Source organism: Ctenopharyngodon idella, chromosome 2 (assembly GCF_019924925.1).
Source record: "Ctenopharyngodon idella isolate HZGC_01 chromosome 2, HZGC01, whole genome shotgun sequence".
NCBI lineage: Eukaryota > Metazoa > Chordata > Actinopteri > Cypriniformes > Xenocyprididae > Ctenopharyngodon > Ctenopharyngodon idella.
The window spans coordinates 10,055,140-10,077,521 of NC_067221.1; the positions used below are offsets into that span (position 1 = coordinate 10,055,140).

At 35.7% G+C, this 22,382-nt stretch overlaps 1 long non-coding RNA gene across 1 annotated transcript; it reads right to left on the bottom strand.

The window, feature by feature from the left end:
• Positions 1–9,764: 9,764 nt before the first annotated feature.
• On the bottom strand, positions 9,765–18,256 carry LOC127505309 (uncharacterized). The gene is made up of 2 exons (XR_007927683.1): positions 16,895–18,256; positions 9,765–12,038 (listed from the first exon to the last, which is right to left on the bottom strand). It is a non-coding gene; the product is annotated as an uncharacterized LOC127505309 (long non-coding RNA).
• Between the last annotated feature and the right edge of the window lie 4,126 nt (positions 18,257–22,382).

The window sequence follows — 22,382 nt, forward strand, 5'->3', positions numbered from 1 at the left end:
TTGAGATTCATATGCTGATTGCTCATATCTGTGTTTGTCATTGCAGCTCATCGTTTTCTGTTCAATGTTTTTATTTTCAATTTTATTGATTTCAGCAATACAGTGTGATCTTATATTGCAGTAAAACAGGGTTTGTAACTTAAACGTATTAATGGCACAACACAATTATTACACACAAATGACATCAGTGATTCAGGTTATATTATTATAAAATCATTATCTGATCTCATTTCAGCTTTCTTTGTTACTGTAAACATGTTTGACAAACACACTGTCACAACAGCCAAAGAAAATAAACATAATAAAAGAGTTAAGAGTCCAACTAATGGAAACACCAATCACCATTATGGTGACTTCAAATGAAACAAACATGAGCGTTAAACTTCTGTTAATTCTCAATAAGAACTTCTGTAGATGAATGACAGAAATAAAGTCAATCTGGGTTTCCCAAAAGCATTATAAGCCTAAAGGTGATGATACATGGGGCAACTTTTTGAACAATGATGCTGGGCAATGTCACCAAGCGATGATGCTTAGGCACTTTCCCATTGAGAATGGGAAAGCTGTGGCTGAAGTCAGTTGTAGCTTTTGTGTTACTGTTCATCTCTTTTTTCTGTTCTCTTCTTTCCTTCAGTGATTCTGCTTGTTAACAGGCTTGTTAATGCTGAGATGATTCTATAAATAATATTTTTTTTTGTGGCTCAGATAAGGTCCAGTTCTGGTTTATTTCTTTGCTCTTGGCTGGCATGTGGCATTGCTATGGCCTGCTTGTGGCTCAGATCTGGCAAACAGGAGCGGTCCGCCCAAGTGCCATCGAGCCACGCCACATGTGGCCCAGATCATCATACCATGAGTGTCAGATGTAGGCCGGATCTGGGCCGACAGTAAGTTGCTATCTCTGTATAGTTTGACTGGGTTAGACATAAATTACTGTAGGGTGAATAATAAACAAATTAAAAGTAGGAAACTGATTGTGACACAAATAAATCAAATCCTGGCCATTCCTAAGCATTTGACTAAATGTCTAAAGGTGTGTCAAAGTTCCCTGAGGTTAGAGTTTATGTGAGGCCTGCAGGTGGAGCAACAGCACTAGCTTAAGCACCATCTATAGGTAAAGCCTATAGATGTCAGACACCAAATGAATGTATGGCTTGGTCTTTGTGATTCTCAGAGAGACAAAGTTAATCATGAATAAGCCTACATAGAAGCTAAAGGACAAACTCTGCCCTTGTGGTGGAAGATGAGGTAAAATCACTAGGTCTCTCATCTTATATCAAGTCTCTGTCATGATCAATAATGATCAATCATCTCCAATGATTTTACATTAAATGACCTAGTCTGAAATTCTCTTTTCATTTGTCTGCAAGAAGGGGGTTGGATAAAACTGATGTTGAGTCTGTGATTGCACAGCACTTTATATTTGTGCTTAGATCAAAATAAATGAGAGCCATTTATCTTAATCGCATCTGCCCATAATCTAATCTGATTTTCTTATCCTTTGTCAATAAAAATGCCAAAAGTAATTAAAAAACAAAAATGAAAAATTAAAAGTAATTAAAAACAAAATTTATATATATATATATATATAATTTTGTTTTTAATTACTTTTAAATTAATAATTTATTTAAAAAAACTATATACTGTCACTTTTGATCAGTGTAATGCATAAATAAAAGTTTTAATTTAATTAAAAAAACTTTACTGTATATAATTTATAATATACAGTAAGTTATTGTATATATATTTTTTCAGTATATTATAAATTATATACAGTAAAGTTTTTTTTAACTAAATTAAAACTTTTATTTATGCATTAAACTGATCAAAAGTGTCAGTATTTATAATGTTACAATGTAATCCTGAAAAAAGTATCAGTTTCCACAAAAATATTGAGCAGGAAATCAGCATATTAAAATTATTATATTTAAAAATATATTTAAATGGAAAACATTTTAAAATGTAATATTTAGAATAATCTTGTTTTTTTCCTGTATTTATTTATAAAAGCTGCTTAGATATTGTGTTGTAAAAAACAAACAAGCAAAACATTGTGTGCAGTGAATCAAATATCTTTACTTAGCAGTTAGCAGGAACCAACACTTCCTTTACACATTCAGCAACAGTCTGTTATGAACGATTTAACTTTGAATAACTAGGCAGACAATACTTCCCCTCTGAGTAACGCTCTGCCATGTGGGCAGCCCTTATGTCAACAAACAGCCTCATTACCTCTAATATGATTTCCTCTGGTATTTCTCTCTTTCTTTCCTTTATTTGCTCACACAAAGATGGGGGGCAAAGTGCAAAAGACATTTGGAGACGAGCGATTACAGTTCAATCCTGGAAGTTATCATTGTTGTCAGCGACTGGCCTGGCTCATGACCCTGCTCTCTGGAGCAACCTTTGCTGCCTCTAAAGACCACAGAGGTGCAAACAGCTCTTTCTCACTTTCTGTGCACCTTCACACAAGCATCAGCATCAACCCAACAAACTAAAATGTCTGCTGAGATGTGTGAGTACAGTTGAAAAAATGACAATCATTTACTCACCCTCATGTTGCTCCACACCTGAAGCTCTTTTTCATCCACCGTTATCCCTGGCCCTATATCCACTCTCATTATATGAAAAAACAGCAGCTTAGACATTCTTCTAAATATCTTCTTTTGTGCTCCATGGAAGAAAGAAGTCATCCAGGTTTAAAACAACATGAGGGTGAGTAAAGTATGACAGAACTGACATTGGGTGTATTGGGTACTCTATCCCATTAAGATGCGAACCACCATACTCAAACTGTTTATATTTTATACAACAAAGGTGCGAAATAAAATGCGGGTTCCACACACCTGCCGTTAATCTCATATCACAGCAGACTCAGACAGTCTGGATTCTTGATGTTATTTTCACAACATTACCTGCAGTGCTGTCAGTATGACTCATTATTGCTGGTATGTTATAGAAATGATTAAGCTCATAGTTTTCTTAGCGCTAATTTATTTCCAAACCACCCCAATTCCAATTCATTTCCAGCTCCAACCCAAATTGCCTTTAAACATTAACCTGGGTCTTTGATTAATTAACTTTACTGATAAATCTGAGATGAAGTGATTCATTATGGGCTTTTCTAAAGGAGTGTTTCTTCCTGCTTCCTACAATGCACTCTTAAAAGTAAAGATTCTTTATTGGTTCCATGAACATCCGTGGAACATTTCAATTCCACAAAAGGTTCTTTAAATGTTCTTCATACTAAGAAAAATGTTTTTTTGTGGAACCCAAAGATGGTCCTTTTGCCAAAAAAAACCTTATTTTTTTTTAGGAGTGTGGAGGCACAATATACTGCCTTACAAAAACGCACAAAAACGGTAAATTAGCCAGCACTAAAAGTAATAAAATGTCACAAAACTGATCATAGTTTAAAGGGTTAGTTCACCCAAAAATGAAATTTCTGTCATTAATTACTCACCCTCATGTCGCTCCAAACTCGCATGACCTTTGTTCATCTTCGGAACACAAATTTTTGATGAAATCTGAGAGGTTTCTGAACCACCCATAGGCAGCAATGTCACTGCAACTTTCAAGGCCCAGAAAGGTAGTAAAGACATTGTTAATGTAGTCCATGTGACTACAGTGGTTCAACCTTAATGTTATGGAGCGACGAGAATACATTTTATGCGCAAAAACAAAACAAAAATGAAGACTTTATTCAACAATTTTTTCTCTCTCAATGCAATGCAATGACATTGCTGTCTATGGAAGAGTCAGAAAGCTCTTGGATTTCATCAAAAATATCTTAATTTGTGTTCCGAAGATGAACATACAGGTGTGGAATGACATGAGGGTGAGTAATTAATGACAGAAAGTTCATTTTTGGGTGAACTAACCCTTTAAAAAATTCGATTTCACAGAAAGTTAATGTGTTTTGCCTTTGTACGGCTGTATAGAGGTTTGCTTTCTAAGTATATGAGCCATAAATCAGATGTGTTTAGGTGGAAAGTTTTTGCACAGCTTGTAGGTACCACAGTTAGTCCTCAGGGATTTCCCACTGTTACGGTCCATGACTCCAGCGGGCTGCCGACTGAACACAAGGGTAAATAAACAACACTTGCCTGCTGATATATAAACAGACACTCGCTTCTTCTGGAGTCAGCTGTAGTCTGTGACAGTTGAAGTTACTTTTGCGCAATAAGGAACTGTGCAGAAGGCTTTGGCAACAAAGGCAGCATTGTGTCGAGAAGGTCAGAGAGGGCTGCAGTTATAGATAAAGGGGTAGTCAGATTCTCAGAGAGACCTGTGGCTCTGTTTCCTTCTCTTTGGGTCTTTATCCAGATGACTGGAAATGAAAATAGAGGCATGAGGGCACGTGCACTGAATTTCAACTTCCCAGGATGTGTTAGAGGCCGAGTGGGGGTCATTCTTCACCTCTGTGTGAGGTGAGTTCAAACACAACAGAGGCTTTTATGGCCTTTCCATAACATCAAACTCTCAATCGGTCATTACACGACAAAAAGCGCACAATGCTGGACCTGTGCCCACCATCCCGGGAGATCTCAATAACCCTGGGAACATGCTGGGTTTAATCTTTCACAATAGAGCCTTCTCATTCATATGTGGAGGAACGTTCTAGTGCAAACATCTGCACTTGAATTTAGTTCCACTTGGGCGATTCAGTTCATTACTATAAGATCCTCCATCACACATTCTTCCATGATTATACAGTATGTGGTTAAACTACAGACAGGTCTGTCATCCTCATATCAAGCCTCTTTCATGATCAATAATGATCAATCATCTTGACATGTTGTTCCAGCCCTAATCATCTATAATGATTTCACATTAACTATACTAGACTTGGATTTTCTTCCCAGTTATCTGTAAGAAGGCAGTAAAAATTGATGGAAAACCATTTAAAATAGTGATTACAAAATGTTCACAGAGTATGAGATTATGATTGCACAGCACTTTTTATATGTGCTTAGATCAGAATTATTAAGACATTTGTATGTCCATCTAAACTTTTTTCCATCTTATTCATTCTCAATACAACAGTAATTAATGTTAAACATAATAACGTCACAATACAAGCTTACTAGCTTACTTGTAGCTTTCCAGTTACTTTGTCTGTTTTTCCTATGCCGACAAAAATATTGTGACAGTGACATCGGCATGTCAACAAGCAACACACACAGTTGTGGGGTCCCTGAGTGAATCATTGTTTTTGAACGAATTGGTTGAGTGAATGATTCAATGACTCACTCATAAAGACTTGCTTGTAATTTAATTTGCTTCAACCTTTCCGAACTTTATGAAAGATTATTTTATGGAAGTTTCGAGTGGTGTATGTGTGTGTGGAATTGAAAGCGAACAGAATATAGGTGTTTCTAAAGCACATTTAGCATCATCACGCATCTGGTTAAAAACTAAGCTCAGGATCGATTCTGAAAATTTCAGAATCGTTGGAGAGAGAATCGCAATGCATCGATGGATCAGTTTTTTCTCCCACTTTGTCACCACCTATTGATGCATCATTGTAAGAGACACACACACACACACACACACACACACACACACACACACACACACACACACACACACACACATTTCCTTGTAAGAAATGCTGAAATATTGTGTTGTAAAAAATGTGTCTGCAAAGCAAATATCTTTCTTTGTCAGGAACCATCACTTCCTTTTATGCATGTGAATGATTTAACTTTGGGTAACTATAGACGGCAACAACATAAACAAACATTTTGTGGCCCAAATTTAACTTCCGGTAGACTTCCACAAAGAATCATTAACAACTAGGGATGTAACGATACCTTGGACTTTAATGTTGGTAACCCAATGCACAGGACAATGTTGACACCAGAATAAAAATATTCATGATTCTGAAGCTGAAAATACAGAAAAATACGAATATGTTTGCACTCTGTCATTGACTAGATATATTTAAAATAATGTAGGCTGCTTTTTACTGGTAATACAAGACATTTGGCATATTCAACAATTTATATAGTAGTTTATTGTAGTACTGACTCTAAAACTCTGTAAACTTGAATTTTTTCTCACAAAGTAATTTTCATTTTGGGTGAACTATACACAGTACATATTGTCACTATCCACGATACATATTGTTGCATTTTTGTATTGCGATATATTGTGACACAATATATTGTTACACTCCTAATAACAACAGAGTCCCTCTAGAGTAGATTATTTCTGATAACAAGCAAAATCTATAACAAGTAAATTACATTAGCTAGCAAGTTAAAACTATGTCTAGCCAGTATTATTTTGGGTTACCAGTAGAAGAAAAGAACTGTTACTTGGCCAAGCTTAAATGCAACAAAGTTACTACCAGACCCGTTCAACAAACACAGACCGGAAGTTAACTTCGGACCAGGCAAGTAACTGTGGCAACACTTTGCCATGTGGGCAGCCCTTATGTCAACAAATAGCCTAATTATGTATAATTTGATTTGCTCCCAAATTTTTTTCTTTCGTTTTCTAATTTGCTCACAAACAGGGGGGCAAAGTGCAAAAGACATTTTGTCTTTGAGCAGAGCACTAAAGCCCAGGGTGCATCAGGAGGACTGTCCCTGTACTGATAGAAGATAAGCAGAAGGTTTTGCTGACTTACTGGTCTATATAACCATGATAAATGATGATAAAAATAAATAACTAAAACAAAATAGGTCTTACATAATGTTCATAATGTTTTCCGAGTCCCATACACTCCCTCTCGCCCTGCATTAACATTACACTTCAAAAAAGAAGAATTAGCCATCTACCTTTTGAGCTGTAACTCTACACCACATACATCTCCCTTCATCCTTTGCTTCTCAATTACAGATTTGTTGAATAATTATAAGCTTTTATTGTGCTATCAGCTTGCTTTAGAAGATATCTGATATCAGCGAGGCTTTTGAAACAGGAGCTGTCTTTCATAGAAACAAATCATATTGGCCCATTACAGATACTAGAGGGATCACGACCTCCTCCTGTTTTACTGAAATTAATACAATGAAAGAAAAGAGCAATATGTGTGCGTCATATGAAAATCTATACTCTAATATAAGCCTATCACACAAATTTAATCTGATGCCAGTGGCTCAGACTCAGATAGATTTTTTAAAACTAATTCAAAAGGATAAAACCTCAATATTGTTAAGTATTTCTATAACAAGCTCTCTAGCCTCTAGGCCATACAGTTATTCCAAAATCATGGAAAACCATTCTGTATCGTTTTCAAAAACGTCCACTTTGAAACCCGTTTTCAAAAGTTTGCATTTTTAGGCCACCAAAACTTCTGTAAATGAATTAAAAATTTTCCGTTTTTAGTTGAAAAGGGTGTCATGTAAACAGCCCCTAAGATGAATTTTGTAAGATACATTTTCTCAATGTAAACAATGTAAGAATAATGCAACACATCAAAAATATTTGAACATTGCTCTACATTAAACCATTTATTATGATTGTTGAATTATCATAAATAGAAGAATTAAGGTGTTATTTCTATAGACAACCATTTACAAAACATACACACAAAATTACAATCGTTTGCATAATAGTAAATAAAGTACAAATAATGTCTGTAGTATGCTTTTCACTTTTTTTACAGTTGAAATTGAGTTTTTACCATCTTAACTACCTGTAAGTGAACCGTCACTTTTGTCAGTAAGTCAACAGACTTTTAACTAGTTTGAAGAAAGCAGACTCTGTGTAAACTCTGTAATCCATTAGTTGTGAAATCAAATCACATAGCCTACTGCATTGTCAAATATGCCGTATCTTCAAAGAGGAGCAATGAATTGAGCTTTAAAGTGCCGCAAGTACAATAAAGAGATAAAGGTTCCCAAGTTCAAAGAATTTCACTGAAATGTATCAAGTAAGTATGCTTTAGATTATGTATTTTGTAAGAACAACTGCTTCAGATTTATTTAGTTACAAAAGTATAAAATTAAAGCCCCTAATACTATGGAGAAACTGGACTGAATTTGTCTCACGGTTATGTAAGACTCAATATTAGTGTTCATCTACGACAAGTTTAATAATCAGGAATGGATCTGGTATGGTTTTAGTGCTATAATTAAAATTTTCTAGATTATAATTTTGAAGTCATTTGTTCAAATACATATAAGTGAACTTCAACTCCCATCGTTAAAATTCACACACCAAAATGTTGGTCTTGCCCCATTCTAAGTTGCCTATGGGAACCAAACTCAAGTGCAACCTTGATGAATAAAAAACAGTTAAACTTTGACTGAACTATTTCAGCATCTGCAATACACATACACTGAGCAGACATTACTTATTTACTTTCTAATGTAAAATCCTCAAACCTTCTTGATTGCAGAATTAGCATGTGCATGAATGCATGAAGTATGTTTGTATGTAACTAAAGCTCAGTCTTTTTGAGAGTCTTCTCCTTTGCTCCTCAGTGCATGAAAGGGGGAGGGAGGTCTTCATCTTATCCATGGGACTTTCCGCTAAAACGGTGGGATTCCTGGAATTGTACTCATTTTGAAACTTAACTGCCAGCGTGACAGGTGTGCCCATGGTATATGGGTAACGGCTCACTTTGAAACCCTTTCTGCGTAAGCCCGACAGGATGTGAAGGGGCTCACAGGCTGGGAAAGTATTCTGTGCTGTCACACTAGAACATATATGTTTCAAACATTACAACATGTTACAGGAAACATGAGACATGTCTTGTAAATTTTTAAGGTATTAACATACTGTATATAGATATATACTGTATGAAGTATATATAGAGAGTGGTTTCCAAAAGAGCATATGGAAAATTTGGGATTTTTATCTCATTTAAGACTGGAAATAAACAGAAAAAAAGTTATGATCTTCATTATTTATGTCACTAATTAAGCAATTCTGAAAAAGCGACAACATGATCATCAAGTTTTACACAAACTAAATTGAAAGGGAGACAAACCAAATTTTAATAGATTCAGAAATAAAATAAAACACGATATAAAATAAAATAAAATTGAAATTTCATTTGGTAACACTACTAAAAATGACTTTAAATGCTGAGATGAAGCATTGGCCCTCTAAAAAAATAACCCTCTTTTTTAACGACGCTCTCTTTTGTAACATATCCTCTGTTCCATTTAAAACGGTATGATGCTAATGATGCTGGGTATCACTGTAGAATACAGTTCCGTCGTTAATGAATAACTACACAGGAAAAGATGTGTAACGCAGTATTAAAATTCTAGTAACTGCTACTGCCTAACAAGAGACTCTGATTAATTAATAATTATTAGCTAATACTATCATACCTACGAGAGGACTAGTAAGAACTACTATATACAGGTTCATAATTAATGTGAATTATGTATTATGTATAATTAATTCTAAAGTGAGTATCATGGTAACCCACTAGTAATGACTCAAGTATAACCAAATCCTTCAGAAGGAATTACTAATTATTTGGAACAGTATTCTAAAGTGAAAAGCATGATAACTCTCTCTAGTAATGACTGAAATCATTGTAAGTGTTTGAGGTTTTTGTAAGGTTTTGGATGATAATTGCATCTGATGGATTTGGTAACACTTGAGTCATTACTAGTAGATTACCATGATGTTTACTTGAGAATACTGTTCCAAATAATTAGTAATTCCATCTGAAGGATTTGGTTATACTTAAATCATTACTTGTGGGTTACCATGATTTCAACTTAGAATACCGTTCCAAATAATTAGTAATTCCTTTAGAAGATACTTGAATCATTACTAGTGGGTCAAGTCAAGTCAAGTCACCTTTATTTATATAGCGCTTTTTACAATGTAGATTGTGTCAAAGCAGCTTTACATTGATAACTGGTACATTGTTTGGCTGCACAGCAGCTCTTAAAGAATAGTGTCAATGCAGGCAGATCAAAGCACTGTTGAATATCAAATGTCAAGTCAAGTGTCCCCAACTAAGCAAGCCAGAGGCGACAGCGGCAAGGAACCCAAACTCCATCAGGTGACATTAGGTGGCAGACAAGTGGCAAATTGGTGTTAAAATGGAGAAAAAAACCTTGGGAGAAACCAGGCTTGGGTTACCATGATTTCAACTTAGAATACCGTTCCAATTAATTAGTAATTCTTTTAGAAGGAGGCAGTAACACTTGAATCATTACTAGTGGGTTACAATCTTCACCTTAGAATACCATTCCAAATAATTAGTAATTCCTTTAGAAGATACTTGAATCATTACTAGTGGGTTACCATGATCTTCACCTTAGAATACTGTTCCAAATAATTAGCAATTCTTTTAGAAGGAGGCAGTAACACTGGAGTCATTACTATCCAAAACCCTACAAAAATACTTGATACTTGAGTCATTACTAGTGGGTTACCATGATCTTTACTTTAGAATTAATTATACACTAAGCATTATAGACATTAATTATGAACCTGTAAACAGTAGTTCTAAGTAATCTATTACTTACTAATTCATTACTCATTTGTTATTGTGTAGGTTTTCATTAACGACGGAACTGTATTCTAAAGTGATACCTGAATCTGCGGTCAGTGGAGATCATTTGTTGGAAACCTTAACTTTCTAAAACTAACTAAAATTCAAAATTAACTAAAATTAACTAAAATTCACTATCCAATTAAGTGCAGTCATAAACTAAAGTGATCCACAAACATGGCAGAATACTTTATTTGTTACCAATGGCTGATGAAAGCTAAATGCAATGTTACTTTCCCTACAATGCTGCATTGTTTGATTTGAAAGCAAAGCTGTTTGTGAGTTCAAAGAAGAGAATCTGAAATCAAAACAAAGGATGAGTGTGTGGGTTATGTAACTGTGATTATGGGGCATTAGAGTAATCTGCTCCACACTGTTTACTGCGGACGGAGCAGCTGGTCACAATAGCCTGCACACTCATAAGAGAGGGACAGCAGTCATGGTGTTACACTGAAACAGATAGAAAAACACACACAGCTCAATTATACTACCAATGTGCTCACTAGCTCAGTACCACAACACTCTATATATGTTTTTAATGATCACCACTTGATCATGGCATCTCACTACACATGCCCCCTCACTACTGCATTTAATGTGCAGTATTACATTAAAGTCCATTCACATGTCCTCTGAAGTCCTGTGTGAGCAAGGCCCAGGATTAGGTCTGTCTCACGATCTCATTACGGCCAATGTTTAATGGCAGATGCTTAGGGTTTCCAGGTCAATGTCCATATAGCTCACCCATGACCCTGTCTGCCCAGACAAATCTCTGTTTACACACACACACACAGACACCCCAGGTTGACTAACAACAGGATTTTATGGTCCTAAGTAAAGGAACTGCCAACTTCAACTTGACAGCTGGACTTTATGTGTCTGAAAACTTCAGCTGTTCGGACTGGACAAACCGTTCCAATAGAGTTATTGAAATGTCTAGGCCTTTGTGTATTGGAGACAGCATGTGTATTTAGACATGATCGAGAAAGGACCTTCAATTACATACAAGGGTTGATATTGCTAAACTGATGCTAAAAATGCCAATGGGTCATGGGTTTGATAATGTATAAATTTATTATAAATAGGAATGCACCAATATTAAACTTATGGCTGATACCGATACGCTGTTAATTATTTTATGTCATGGCCAATAACAAATAAATGGTCAATATTAAAATTCTGTATTTTGCTTAATGAAATAAAAAATAAAACACTAAAATCTGTCTTGTTGAATTTAGACATTAAAACATTATAATTGTAACGTGCTGCTTGCGCAGGAACACACAACGAAGATGATAATTTTCAAACAAGTCTTTACTTAGTAATCCAACGGGAGATAATACAGGAACAGGTATACACGCAACACAACACATGGAACATACGAGACCGGACACTGTGGTGAGGATGGTGACTGCTTATGAAGGGAGTGCAGATGAGTGGTAATGATGGTGATGGTCTTCAGGTGCGGGTGATTGATGATCGTGTGCAGGTGATGAACAGGAGGGATGCTGGGAAACGTAGTGCTGGTGCTGGTGACTGTGACAATAATGCACAGCATTTGCTAAAGATTACATGGCAAAAATTAGATTAGATTACAGCAATAGTAAATATGAGCACATTTACTGCCCATACAGCAACATAGTGTGGCCCAGATCCGGCCCACATCTGGCACATGTGGATTACACACGGACCAGATGTGGGCCGGATCTGGGCCGACACTATGTTGCTGTCAGGGTGTGGCAGTTAAGACAGATATTTCAAATAAATGCTGTTCTTTTGAACTTTCTATTCATCAAAGTATCCTGATAAAATGTATCATGGTTTCCGCAAAAAAATAAAGCAGCACAACTGTTTTTAACATTCATAATAATAAGAACATTTCTTGAATGATTTCTGAAGCATCATGACTGGAGTAATGGCTGCTGATAATTCAGCCATCATAGGAATAAATGATATTTTAAAATATATTAAATTAGAAAACAGTTCTTTTAAATTGTATGCTGTATGTCCTACGCCTTCCTTATTCAACTTACAGAACGAACGCGGCGCCAGTTCCGTTTTTTCTGTAAGTTGAATAAGGAAGGCGTGGGACATACAGCGTAAGCTTTTTGAAAAATACAGAAAGCAGAAGCACGTGCAATCATTTGTGTTTATAAAGCATATACAGTTGTATTTTTTTAGAAAATGACCGATCGTTTCGCTAGATAAGACCCTTATTCCTCAACCGTTTGGAGAGAACGCGCTCTGACAACGGAAGTGATGTCTTGCACTCATTGAAGTATAAGCGCGAGACCTCACTTCCGTCATCAGAACGCGTTTTGAGACCTCACCAACCGGATGCGCAAGGCAGTTGGACATAGTTATGTTTTAGAGGTGAAAAATGATATAAATACTGTTCGGTTTCTCGCACAAACCGATCATTTCGTGTCTTAGGACATCAATGTGTCGTCACGAGCTGCAGGGTTTAATTTGGATTTGTCTGTGCATGTTTTTTTGACTCTTATAGATGGAGTTCCCATTGACAAGCATTATACAACTGACAGACTGTAACGGTTGGAGTTAAAAATCGTCATTTGTGTTCTACTGAAGAAACAAAGTCACCTACATCTTGGATGCCCTGGTTTTTTTTTTTTTTTTTTCATTTTTGGGTGAACTATCCCTTTAACCAATATCAATACATTAAAAAATATCTGTTATGGTACCGATATATTGTACATCCCTAATCATAAATGTCTGCCATAATTGTGTTTGGAACAATATTCATAAAGTACTAAAGATATGTATAGCTATATGCCTGTTGGTTGCTGTTCCAGCTGCTTGGCAAAACTACCTGACCCAGTTTCAGGTTGCTGTTCACTGGCAGGATGAATTTATCCTCCGGCTCCACTTCACATGTCCGGGAGCGCTGATAACAGCTGGAAAAAGAAATCCAGCTCTTCCAATAACATGGAACGTCAGCACGGAGGGTGTCTGGTGCCATTTGGATGGCAGAATGGCAGAACCACTATTACAGGCCAAGTAAAACAAGACTCTGTGTGGGACAATGGGGGAAAACTGTTACACCCATTTAACTCCTGATATCATAACTCTAGTCTTTGTTATAAATACCAGTACGAAGACCAGTGAAGTGCCTAATCACTTCTTTGTCATGCAAAGACTGCTGAGTGACAGCAACAAATATCTGTGAGTCAGCAGAGACAGAGGTACAGTATCAGGTTATCCACAGTCAGACAGATCAAATAAAGTCAACTGTCTGTGGTGGTAATGAGGAAAGAATGGAGTTTTAAGCCATTAAGCAGGGCTGACCTCAAGGCTAGAGTTCAAAGAGCTTTCTTTTGGCAGCTGTGGGAGTTAAAAGGAGTTGAGTATCAAATGTGAGCAAAGCAGTCAAAAAGTGTGTCTCGGATATGAACCGCTGCTACTTCCTCAATGCAGTGAAATGCGATATACAGCAACAGACTTCTTTAAAATCTGCTGTAAAAAAGTTAAACTGTGAGTGTGGGTGGTGAGCTTTTGGAATAACATTCTCATTTGCATTTAATGTGGAAGGTGCAGTTCGAGCCAAATCATTTGATATAATGCAAATATTTGGACTTCATAATGAGACTCTCATTGATGCATTACGTTTCTGTAAAAAGTTTCTGCCATTTTCATAAAAGTTCTGTGAGTTAGTGGCACTAATTTTCATGACAAAGTGTTTACAATAAGCATTTGGACATTATGAATGTTTATAGATATGAATGTTTTAGATAGAAAGACAGCACGAGATAACGTTCCAAGCTAAACATTTCACAAAAAGAAGTGTGTTAGTTTTAAAATCATAAAATAATAGATTAAAAAAGGAAAAGAAAAGACTAAGACAAGTGATGTTAGTGTTTAGCATTTGTTTTTGGCGCCACTGTAAAATGTCCTTGAACTACACTTTACAACTGCATTTTAGTACTTTGATATGCTAATAGGCAAAATGTAAAAGCTGTACAGGGCATTGGCATACTTGTACTATATCAGAGCATGGCAGATCTACCAGACCATATATGGCATTTCCTTCCTCAATAAATGTTGTAGCAGTGCCAGGCACATAGCAGGCTGTGAACGTGTGCCAAGAGAAAGCAGGAAATCACTCATATATCTTTAAGATAAGAAGGGGTCGGCATTTTTGGGTACACAAAGAACAAAGCGCAGCTGTCACGGCTGTTTCCTGCGTGTGCTCTCTGCCATTGCTGTCTAATGTCGTTATCTTCTGTTGTCAAGTACACAATATCAGACAGGTTTACTCAACTGGGCTGTGAAATCGTATTTATGTCACACTTGCGTGTGATTCTATTGAATCTGCACATCTGCATCCAGGTCATACATTTTCTTCAAATGTGCCGAGTGAATATTGTTTCTTTGTGACATTTTTTTTACCTTTATTTTTATGAGCCAAAATAAAAAAGTATATATAAGCATATCAGCACATGCCCACGCATGCCGCGCTTTGAACATTCATCTAAACTATGTTCCTTCAAGATAAGAAACCAAGTAGCAATACACTACTTGTCAAAGATATTTACAACCATGCCATGCAGTGAACAATGGGACAGAACAATAAAAGGCCCTTGAGGTACTCAGTTTGTCTGTAGATACTTGAATTGCATGCAATCAAATATACGTTGCATTGCAGATGTTGAAGATCAAAATGATCTGGGAGACAAACAGTTGACCAATGGAGAAAAACCCAAACCAAACCAAACCTTTATATAATGACAAAGAAGTCTTGTGACCACATTGGCTTCTTGTGAACTCATAGCTCCAGCTACTGTGTGCCACATGTTTCTTTATCCTCTTGTGGTCAGCCCTTATGAAGACCACCCTCCAGTCATCTAATCCATAATTGCTTGCAGGTTCTGCTCTGAAAGCTGTATTCATCATGACCCCCGTCAGAGTTGCCCAGCACCGCCATCACTGGTTCTTGTGTGTGTGATCTACAGCTTTCAGATGTGCTGTTGTATCATACATTTTCAAACTGCAGTATGAAAAATATATATTTTATTGTGTCAACCTAAATAATGACACAGGAGTTAAAGAGTTAGTTCACCCAAAAATGAAAATTCTGTCATTAATTACTCACCTTCATGTCGTTCCATATCAGTAAGACCTTCGTTCATCTTCAGAACACAAATTAAGATATTTTTGATGTCTGAGAGATTTCTGTCTCTCCATACATTGTAAAAAAAAATAGTTGAGCTAACTTAAAATAATAGGCAACTTATAATAAGGCAACTTATCACATTCAACTTTTTAAGTTAACTCAACTAATTCACTCAACTTAAATACTTTTGTTCATCTAATAAGTACCAGGTAATCTTTTAAACTTAAAACTTCTTGCCAAAACAACTAAAAAAAGAAATGTAGTTCCAAATGTAGGTTTGGGAGGAGCCTAAACATTCAGTCCTGTCAATCATCATTACGAGCGTATATAAGCCGCAGTCACTGCGTCATCCCAGCGACAATTCTTCTAGCATCCCTCCTCCTCCCCATCTCCTCCTCTATTTCTCTTATTCTCCCTCTACGCAGTACTGTTATAGGGGGGTTTAACTCAGAGCTTGAGCCGAACCTCAGGGTTCGAGCCTCCTTCGAGGACAGCAAGCCAAGTTTGTTTTACCATTAACCATTCAGACTGAATGGGCAGGCGAACTTGTGAAACAAACAAGTTGAGCCAACTTAAAAAAATAGGGCAACCTATTAGTTAACTCAACTAATTCGCTCCAGTTAAAATCAACTTAAAAACTTTTGTTCATCTAATGAGTAAAGGTAGTATTTTTAACTTAAAACTTCTTGTCAAAACAACCAAAGAACGTTTAGCAATGAAAGCAGCTACAATCCTTGTTTTTCATCTCCGTGTTTGATTTTCAAAGTTAACTTCATGACATGAACATCATTTGCCTCTTAAAACTTAAAACCCATTTTACCCGGGCAAATAATTAGCAAAAGTTGCAATGCAAAGAACATATAGCTCAACACCTCAACACAAATCTCAAACATGGTGATGATCAACAATTGTAATTCAGTAAATATATAAACTCTGAAACATGACATCTAAATAACAATGACAACAACAGCGGCAGCATCATAAATCAAGCCGGTTAATCCAAAGCAATAATTATTTTTATATAATAGTTACCATATACATTTTTTTCAAGCTACAATGCAAAAATGTTTGTTGAGATAACTCAATTTGGATAGCTGGGATAACATTTGGACAAGTTTTGGACAAATACTTGAGAATCTAAGTAAGGTCAACAAAACAATTTTAAAGTGGTAAATTATGTTTTTTTTTTTTTTTTTTTTTGCGAAAACAAAGCACTTGTGCCGCTTCATAAAATTGAAATTAAACCACTGGAGTAACATGGAGTACTTTAATGATGTCTTTCCTACCTTTCTTGAAAGTGGTAGTTGCGTTGGATCTCTAAAGTTCTCAGATTTCATCAAAAAGATCTTAATTTGTGTTCCGAAGATGAACGAGGGTCTTACAGATGTGGAACGACATGAGGGTGAGTAATTAATGACAGAATTTTCATTTTTGGGTGAACCCTTTAAATAGACTCAGGGCTCCCTTGTTTTTCAAAAAAGTAGAATAGGGAATATACGAAAAACATGGCAGTTGGTCAATGTGTCCCTTTTTAATGGTCATGATAGAAGTAGGTGTCTCTCATAATTGCTCCATATAAAAAGACGACCGTCCCAGACCGAGTGTAATGTACTCTGACATTGTGAGCAGCACAGCATGACCGCTGCCAGGGCACAATGGCTCAGAGCATTGTGAATTTCATTTAGTTTAGAGTGAATTAGCCCCCCCTCCTGTGTGACTACAGGGTGCTCTATAACCAAAGAGCACAGGTAATGCCGAATCGCTGGTTTACTGGAACACAGAGGTCATTGAATTAATGTGCCGGAATAGATAGGAGACGAGACAACACAGAATGACTGTGACTCATCACAATTACTGCTTTTATTATTATTCATATTTTTTAGAAATTCTGTTTTGATCACAAAATAAGATTTAATTGTAGATTAAGATCCGGGCAGGTAAATAAAGTAATTTTCTGTTGTTTCCTTTTATGCTTTGTCTCAAAACAAAGCCATACTAGAAATATTTTGTCTCATGCCGTGACTTCACAGATGCTACAACATTACAGAAGCAAAAAAAAAAAAAAAGGGTTCTACAGACGTCTGGTGATAAATAAGTCAGTGCTGTGAAATTAAAAATGAATAAGTTCATCTGGAGTTTACTGGAACTGTCTAGTTAGCAGGGATCAGGGTTATAGGGTTTAAGCAAAAGGTATTTATAAATCCTTATGCTCTTTATAATCATAATTTTAAAATGGGTTCGCAAAAAAATCACATTCTACCGTACGTACAAGCTGTATTTACTGAAAAATGCACAATACAATATGGCGTGTGTGTGGCAAATAGGAGCTCTGTGAATTGACTGTGACAGTGACACTTAACCATATTCTGGCCCGACAAAAAAAAATCACTCACTTTAATTAAAGAGGAGCAGATAAAGCTATCAGATACCCCACTCAGCACTCCTCACTCTGTGCCGACACCTAAAGCTGCTGCCATTACGGGTATTAAATAGCTGTGCTGCTCTTCATGCAGTTTCATTAAACTCTAAAACAATTGCAAATTGGGGTTCAGACAGCTGATCTGTTTGGTGGCACAATGTTAAAAAGTATCTTTGCAGTCAGAGACATTTAAGCTCCAACAAAAGTACAGTAAACATTAGGCCACACATCTGACTGAGAATATTTATTAGACTTCATTTTCTTTACTTTTTCAGTAGGACATATTCACTTTCAAGCAGCTTTTCAAACCAAACATAAAATATTATTATTATAAATTGCAAAATATAAAATCTCAACAAAAATGCAAGAAAATTTATTAAGGTACAATAAGTAACTTTTTTTTAAAAAGCAACAAAATTGACTAAATAATGAGTCAATACATCATCAATACCCTGATTCACTATGGTAAGCCTATGGAGGGCATTTCATCAAAAAAATCTCGGATTTCATTAAAAATATCCTAATTTGTGTTCCAAAGATGAACGATGGTCTTACAGGTGTGGAACGACACAAGAGTAAGTAATAAATGACAGAATTTTCATTTTTGGGTGAACTAACCCTTTAATGTGTAACGTTACAGCAGCTACAGTAACATCTTCAGCTGGTCAGATTGAGATTCTTTATAAACTGGTTATAGTGAACAACTATAGCGAACTAGTAGTGAATATTTTATGAGCAGTGGGATAACCATATTCATCTGCACAGTCACGCAGAACCGCAGCACAACCAAAACAATGTTCTACTGCAAAATGTAGGCAGTTTTGTTTTTTAACCACTAGAGGGTCAAAAGTTACATATAGGCTACCTTTAATATACTAATAAAATACATCATATGTTCATATATCTCTGTTTCAATTGATTTTTTTTAGCTAGTGTCTTATTAAACCAAAATATTAAACTCTGGCAAAAAAAAAAAAAAAAAAAAGAGGAAAGAAAAATAAACAATATCCATCTACTCAACAATGTGGTGCTATCAGCCCTCCACTCTATTTATAGTTAAGTTTAACTTAAAGGATTAGTTCACTTTGAAATGAAAATTAGCCCAAGCTTTACTCACCCTCAAGCCATGTATATGACTTTCTTCTTTCTGATGAACATAATCATAGACATATTAATAAATATCCTGACTAATTTGAGCTTTATAATGGCAGTGATAGGAATCAATGAGGATGAGCTGAAGATAGTGTCTCCATCCACATCCATCCATCATAAATACATGCTCCACGCGGCTCCGGAGTGTTAATAAAATTACACTTTCTTCGTAACTTAAATACGCAAGGTGGTCTGGCGGAAGCTAGATATTTTACTTCATAACTTGTTTAAATATGGATATTTTTTTACACAAACATGTCGCTTCGCTTCAGAAGGCCTTTATTAACCCCATGGAGCCATGTGGAGCACATATTTATGATGGATGGATGTGGAGACACTTTCTTCAGCTCATACTCATTGATCCCTATCACTGCCATTATAAAGCTCGGATGCGTCAGGATATTTATTAATATTTCTGTTATTATGTTTATCAGAAAGAAGAAAGTCATACACACCTACAGGGTGGCTTGAGGGTGAGTAAAGCTTGGGCTAATTTTCATTTCAAAGTGAACTAATCCTTTAATTTACATACAGTAACTGTTAAAAATGTAATTGTTGCCCACAAATGTCTACCAGCAGGTGAATGTTAACCATTTTAACTGAACAGTTAACTCTTCCCAGCCAATAAGAACACATAGTTTGTAAACTCTGAAGTCAGCCTTAGGCAGTGACTAATAAACTCCCTCTCACCTCCAGTTCACACTGAAGAACAGAGAAGACTATTATACAAGACCCAACAAATGTAATGTGGTGCAAGTGTTGCAGGACAAAGGCTATGATGATTGCTTTTTATGGTGATGGTTCACATTCTTCCAGTTCTTATTTTGGCAAGCTTCATTATTTGCCGCCAAAGGTGTTGCAATATGTGACAACTTATCTGTGAGAAATGTCATAGGTATGAGTTTTATTGATCACTCTCTTCTATTTCCAAACAAGGAAAGTGACAAACCCACATGTGAGTAGGTGGTGAGATTTCAGCTGTCAACATATATCACTTGCCATTGTCCCACTGATTCGAGGTGGTAAGTGGCAAATTACTTTAAATGACTTACCTCCATTTAGAACAATTAAAGTCAAAGATGAAATGGAGAGTGGTTTGACAATGAGTTGCAAAATTCGCCTCCTCTGAACCAAAATGCTTTGAATTTTAAAGGGATAATACATCACAAAATGGGTTTGTTCCAAACCTGTATGCCTTTTTAATCTGTTGAAGACAAGAGAACATTTTTGAAGAATGTTTTTATCCAATATATTTTTATCCAATTTTTATACAATAATAGTAAGTGGGGTCCAACACATAATTGAACCTGATTTTCATTGTATAGACAATAAAACACATAGACACACACACATACACACAAAATCTTATTTTGTGTTCCACAGAAGAAAGCAATATAGTTTAAGAAACTATTAGGTTAACTAACCCCTTATGGGTATAATGGTATAATATTTAAAAAATAAAATCATTTGCAAATTAGCGAAAGTGTTCAAGAGAACAAAATTGTCACTTGCTGGGAAATTGGTGCAAAATATGGAAGTATATTTGAGTTATAATAAAAATGGAAGTTGCTGCAACTGATGAAGCCACTGACATCATAAATGACTTGCATTAAAAAATGCACTAAACACGGTCATGTTATCTTGTGTTTGGATGCCTGGTGTTTGGGAATGCAATCATGTGAGACACTTCTGGGAGGTCATTAAAATCATTTTGATGACAGACTTTGGTTCTTGCATTTCAGAATGATCAAACCAACATTTGAGATACTGTGCAATAAAACTGGTCCACTGGTTAGTCCAGTTTTTCAATCACATCCCACTGTAAACCCGAATAAGTTGGGCTAACTCAAAAAATTTGAGGTAATCAGTTACATCAAATTTTTTTTGAGTTATGATGTTCCCAATTTTAAGTAAGCAGAACTATCAAGTTTTGAGTTTGTAGTACTCTTGCATGTTAATTGCTCCTAACTTGAAGTACTGAGTTAGCTAACTCATACATTTTGATAGCAATTAACATAAAAGATTCAGTTAATTAACTTTTTTATTTTGAGTTATTACAAATCAAATGAGTTTTTTATTTCACCATAAACTCTAATAAGTTGCCAGAACTCAAAGTTGAATGAGAATTTTTTTAAGTTAAGAAACTCAAAGATTAAGTAAGATTTTAAATTTGTACTCATACATTTTTAATGTTCTTAACTTTAAATATTTGAGTACACTATACATTTAACTTAAAATTATCAGGTTATCTAAACGTAAATATTTTGCTAACTATAACAAACTAATTCAGAAAATGTCAACTTGTTAATTTGCTAACATATTAACAACAGCATGGTATAGCACTTGAATGAGTACAGCAATTTAAAACATGTAACTAACCTGCTCTCAAAGCAAGCATCATGCGCTCTTGTCACCATGATGGTAATTTCCGAAAACCCACATTAACAGGAACTCTTCTAGCACAACAAATCATTAATCACTACTAAATCTCCCTTACCATTAATATTGCACACACACACACACACACACACACACACACACAAAAAAACCCATTATATAACACTTAATTTTAGCATTTACTCTCCCTTCTGAGTGCCATGAGCAAAGCATGCTGGGAAATAAAACCCCCCCGCCCAGTTTCAGTTAAACTTAAGTTAGTCTAAATTAAAAGAAATGAGTTCATACAAATCACAACAATGAAACAGTTCAGTTTACTTGAAATATGTCAGTGCTGTGAACTCAAAAGAAAAAGAAAGTTCTAAATACTCATAACAGTTAATTTAACTGAACTAATTTGTTTAATTTAAGTTTGTCCTACTCAAACCAATTAATTATTTTGAGTCACAGGAGTTTTTCATTGTGCATCGGGGAATTTATTCAGTAAAAGTGTTTCCATTGTAGTTTATGCGCATGTCTTCTTACCAGATAAAAATTGTATCCGCCTCAACTGAGCGCTTGAATTTTTTTATGTACATTTTAGAATTTATGCGCATCTTGGTGTTTTCATCCAGCATTTTTTATGCAATATCCCAAAATGCGTATAAAAATGGATGGAAGCATAGCTAATATCATATTATGTCCGTGTGCATCAACATCTAAGCAGCAGACTCCCAACTAGGCTTCTTAGTATAAACCACAGGATTTTGAGTTGAAACGGGTCATTATAGGATTTTTTTTTTCTTTCAGACAGAGAGAGAGTTGAT